At 38.6% G+C, this 5329-nt stretch overlaps 1 protein-coding gene across 3 annotated transcripts in view; it reads left to right on the top strand.

Annotated features, from left to right (window-relative positions):
* Positions 1-4054: 4054 nt before the first annotated feature.
* pxylp1 (2-phosphoxylose phosphatase 1) overlaps positions 4055-5329 on the top strand; it is a 21846-nt gene continuing 20571 nt past the window's right edge. The window contains exon 1 of one of the 3 annotated variants that reach the window (XM_015395792.1): positions 4055-4178. The gene's annotated coding sequence lies outside the window, so the exon portion shown is untranslated. Of the gene's footprint in view, positions 4179-4270; positions 4367-5329 lie in introns of those variants that run through there. The other 2 variants (XM_015395793.1, XM_015395795.1) reach the window with 2 other exon arrangements.

Here is a 5329-nt window from a genome sequence, read left to right as displayed (position 1 = left end):
TTGATCTATGAGGTTTGATATGATGGGGCCGTTTCTTTGCAGGTATAACAGCTTGATTTTCATTCAATTCTATTTAATTTATTGATATAGTGGCAACCACATCATGCAGTCAGATTGGTACAAAGATTTCTATTTGAGTAGAACTAGCTGCATCACGTCATTGACTTTGCAGGACATGATGCATGAGCCCTTGGAGACAGTAGAGATTCACTTGCATTGTGTTGTTGACTCTACAGCAATGCCTCACACTGAGCATGCATGCAGAAACAGTGGAGAGGAAAAACTTAATTTAAATAGGAAAAAACCTCCAGCTGAACCAGGCTCAACGTGAGTCTGCTGAGACCAACTGGGGTTTAAGGAGAGAAAAGCAGGCATACACAGTGAACATAGACACACTGATCCATAAATACTTTCTATGTAAGAAAACATTATGTTAAACTACCTCCATAGGCGGCTCTGTCTAGGAAAGAAACATTTAAGACAAGCTCTGTGCAGCAGTCCGGCTGATAATTAGCTTCAGAATTTAGTCGCAGCTAAACAGGAAGAAACAGAGGAAGCTACTGTGATGAGAAAAAGCAGAGGGAAGATGAGGCTGGGGTTAAACTCACAAACACTGCAGAGTGGGAGAATAGAGAGAGAATGAAGCAGAATGATGAACAGGGATCCCTATGTCCTCCAGCAGTCTAAACCCATAGCAGCATAAGTATGGAGATACCCAGGATAACCTCAGCCATTCTAAAAATATGCTTCATCAAAAGGGAATCTTTTAATGTTAGTCTGAAAAGTAGGCATGGTGTCTGCTTCTCAGACTTAAACTGATTGTAGAGGAACCAAATAACTAAAATGTCTGCCTGCTGTTCTACTTTTAGGAATTCTTGGAACTATTAGTAAACCTGCAGGGGTCTGGTTTCCTAACATTCTGCTTCAGTATACCGCTCTGTATTAAATCTCTGTGATACAGGGGAGGTAAAAATTTAAAAGATAAAAAAAAAAGTATTATAAAATGATCTGATAATGATCTGTTAAAGTAAAAACTATCTTTTGGGAAGGAGAACACTGAAGTAAGCTTGAAGATTACTAAGTGGTAGTCAGAGGAAGTGCTGTTGTTTATTCACATTCAATGCCATATATTCAGCAAAAGGTCTAAGTATGAAGAGAAGAATGTGGGACTACGCACATTTTGAACAATTCCAATGGAATCTAAGACGGCATTAAAACCTGAATTTAAGCTCCCACCTTCAATGTCGGCCTGCAGATATGATCATCGGGGCTCCTCTTCCCTCAAAGACAATTCATCCCAGCGTTGCGTGTCGCAAGCCCGTAACATCATCAATGACCCCTCACCCCCCCACCATGAACTCCCTGCTGGTTCTAGACCAAATGTACCAGGGGGGCCATGAGGGGGCGTATTTTCATGGGGGAACAGAAAAACATGAAATAAAAAGCAGGGCAGGGGATTCGAATATATTAACTAAAATGTCTATTCAATTAGGTTATATTAAAATTCTATGTCTTAATATACATTTAAAATGTAGTAATTTTAGATATTTTTTACTTAATTTAAGTTGAAATTACCGTTTTTCTATAAATTCTGAATTAGAACTCAAGAAAAATTGATGAATTCAGCTTTTAAAGTATTTTTTTTCAGTTTGTTTAAAAAAAATTAGGGTTAGGGAAAATTTATTTCAATACCACTGAAGCTATCACCTTATTGATTTTTAATAATTAGTAAAACAGAATTTGTAAAGGACAAAAAAAAAAGAAATAGATCCAAAGGACCTATCAGTAACCATGTCCCAGTGCAGATCATTATTAGAATTTCTTTGAGTAATATGTCTTCAGTACAGGGGCCCTGGAGATTATCTTCAGGGGCACTGGCCCCCGTTGGCCCCTGTCTAGAACCGCCCATGGCACCAAAACAAATTCAAGTCACCCATTCATCCAGCAAAGGGTTTTGCAGACCAACTTAACTCGATGCAAAATCCTGGTTTTGGTGACTGAGGTATTTTCTGATGTAAGACCTGCACTAAAACTTCTGATGTTAACTGGAAAGTTATTTAATGAATCTATTTAATCTATATAAACACCAGAATTCCCCCATTATGGGACAATAAAGGGATTTTCTATTCTATTTGCATTTATTGTGATTTAAATTAAAAGTTAAATGAAAGCTGTGAATAAACTTCTATGATTAAACTTAAATATTTTTTTAAAATCCGGTATAAAAATCCTGAGAGGTTTATTTCAAGAGTCAAACATTCACCAATAAATCCCTCATTGTGTTTATTGGCTTAAATCCAATGGCTGTAGTTTTATTTAGTTGATATTCTGGTCAGATTTCTACCAAGAATAGTGAAATTTTAACATCTACAAAAACAAATTCTTCCTGTGGTCTGTTTCCTCCACATTAATATTTAATTTATTTTTTTTAATAATTGGAAGATGAGCAGAAAAGGTTGCATCCAGTAAAAAGTATCAATATAACAACATGTATCTCTGTTGAAGGTCCAGCAGATGGGGCAATTAGGTCAGATTTTGCTTTGGCTAAGAGTCCAAAAAAAAAAAAAAAATCTCTGCCAAGTTAGAAAAAAAAAGCCCTGCCCTGTCTGATAAACACGTTATTATATTTTCAAAGTAAAAGCACAGAGCGCTTGCTAACCTCCTAATTACACTGATTTTCAGCTTTGCTTCCTCCTCTAATGCTAAGATGTTCTATAACACTCAAGGACATGATCTTTACTTGCACTCTAATCATAATTTAAAAAATATTTAAAGTACATATTTGTAGTGGGATCAGTCAAGTATAATCTATTAATGTAAAAGATCAGGTGTGATTGATTGATTGACTTTATCGATCTGACAATGGAGGAATTTACTCATTACATCAGCTCATATAGTCAAAAAGAACAAAAAGGTGCCAAAGGAATATATATATATATGTATATTGTGTGTATATTCGAGAGATGGGAAGTAACGAAGTACAAATACTTCGTTACTGTACTCAAGTAGATTTTTCTGATATTTTTACTTTACTTTACTACTTATTTTTATGGCGACTTTTTTACTTCTACTCCTTACATTTTAAAAAATTGGCTCGTTACTTTAGTTTTGAATCATTTCAATGGAGTTACCGTTATTATTTTTCACGTCATCAATACCAAATTCAATCTAATTGGATGGGAATCTACGTTGCATTTGACGCACCACTACAAGATGAATCGACAGATTCGGCGGTATTCATTGGCGGCTAATCATTGCAGCTTGGTGGCGGTGGCGTTAGCATAGTAGCATGGACGACGAGATGATTGAAAATGAACACAACGGAGATCTAGTCCTATTGGCAGACATCCATTTAAAATGTAGGCAACGGCATGAAAAAAGTGGTTTCTACTTTTACTTTTATACTTTAAGTAAATTTACAAGCCTGTACTTTGTTACTTTTACTTGAGTAAAGAAGTTTAATCAGTACTTCCACTTTTACCAGAGTATTTTTTAACACAAGTATCTGTACTTTTACTCAAGTACGGAAAGTGAGTACTTTTGCCATCTCTGGTATATTGTATATATTCTTAAGAACAGAAGTATAATCTGCCCTTAAGAAACGACACTGTCAAGGAACGCTATGGACAGTGGAAACATGCAAGAGGAGGAGAGTTTTGTGTAAACACTGGGACGGAACTCAATGGGAAAGGAAATGATTCTGATTTCTTATTTCAACCGTTGCGTATATTATCTGCGACATATGAATCAGGATGCTATGACCGAAAAAATTAGATTGACAGATGACCGTTGATATATGATTGGCCGAATTTAGGTGTTCAGGCTGACGTAGAACTAACTGGCCTGCAGAAGATTACGGAAAAACACAGATTTTTAAAAATAGAAATTTTCTAACTTTTGGGACAACATGGTCTGATAAAGAGTACATTTATCTTCATGACTAAACCAGAATGATTTGACATTTAAATATGATTTCCCTCCAAATTTAAAGCACAACCGTTGTTTGACTCGCTCTTTTATTTTGAAAAGTCTCTTCCGGAGGTGTAAATCTACATCCGGTCCGTTCCCTCTAGCTTGACGCTGCTGCAGCTGTCAGGTGTTAACGGTCAAACCGGAGCGCTGGATTTGAGCTGCAGCCGTTTTATCCCACAGCGAGGATCCCAACCGGCAACCCTAAGGTAAAAATAACTAAACCCCCCCTAAGTGATGGCAGCTGGATAAAAAGATGGGTTTAACTGAGCTTTTTTCTGTTCGCTGGTTGGCGGGGTTGAGCAGCTGCATATGTGGCAGGTTTGATGAAGTCTGCTCCTCCTCAACACAAAGACAGGCTCGGTCTGCCCTGAGCGCGAGGAAGCAACAGGTAACGTTGGAGCAAAGCCGTCAGAAATGTCGATGCTGGGATTAAATGACGTCAGAGCAGCGGCGGTATTCTGGGTCCAGAGCCGCTTCGGGAGGAGCAATTCGGTTTCTGCTCCTCAATGTGAACTCGGTGTGAAAGCAAGTCCGTTTCTGTCCGGATTCTCCTGCTGTCTGAGAACCAAGCAAACCTCCGTGAGCTCAGCTAGCTACTAGCTAGCTAACTAGTTAACCAGCTGACTGGTTTCCGGGGAGATTATTACGTCATGACTCGGGTCAGACTCAGGGGTGCTGCAGGTATCTGATGAACTTTAATGAAGGAAAAAATATGCAGTCTATAAGAGGAATTATAACTGAAACCTGAACAGATTAAATGTTATGTTTCTTTATTTAATTCAACTTTAGTTTATTTCTATATCACCAATTCACATCATGTCATCTCAGGTCACTTTCCAGTTCACCAGATCATCCAGTCAGATTGATTCAAAGTGCAATATATATATAATTACAACCTAATTATACAATTTCATACAATATATATAATTAGGAGGTCCCTGGTCCATCTCCCCATCAGTTTGGGGGTCATTGAGCCTGGTTCTGCTGGAGGTTTCTTCCTGTTCAAAGGGAGTTTTTCCTCTCCACTGTCGCCACAAGCGTGCTTACTGTGAGGGATTGCCTTCCAGTCAATGAGTCGATGCAATCAACTGGTTTTCCTTAGATAGAAAACTTTGAATCAATGTCACTGGATGATCTGGTGAACTGTAGGCCCAGGCTCAGTGTGAGCGGCCATCTGCTGAGGCCCACTGGGGTTCAAGAACACAGAAGCAGACATAGAAAAAGAAGCATAGATACAAAAGGCAACTGTCAAGCAGCTCCACAGGCGGCCCCGTCCAGGAAACACACAGCCAGGCAGACGAGCTCCGAGCCAGCTCCCATGTCAGAGGATGAAGAGAGCACATCAAACATGTTTGAT

Source organism: Cyprinodon variegatus, unplaced genomic scaffold (assembly GCF_000732505.1).
Source record: "Cyprinodon variegatus isolate N-32 unplaced genomic scaffold, C_variegatus-1.0 Scaffold761, whole genome shotgun sequence".
Taxonomy (NCBI): Eukaryota; Metazoa; Chordata; class Actinopteri; order Cyprinodontiformes; family Cyprinodontidae; genus Cyprinodon; species Cyprinodon variegatus.
Note: the sequence above shows the minus strand (reverse complement) of the source record. Positions and strands in the feature narration are given on the sequence as shown.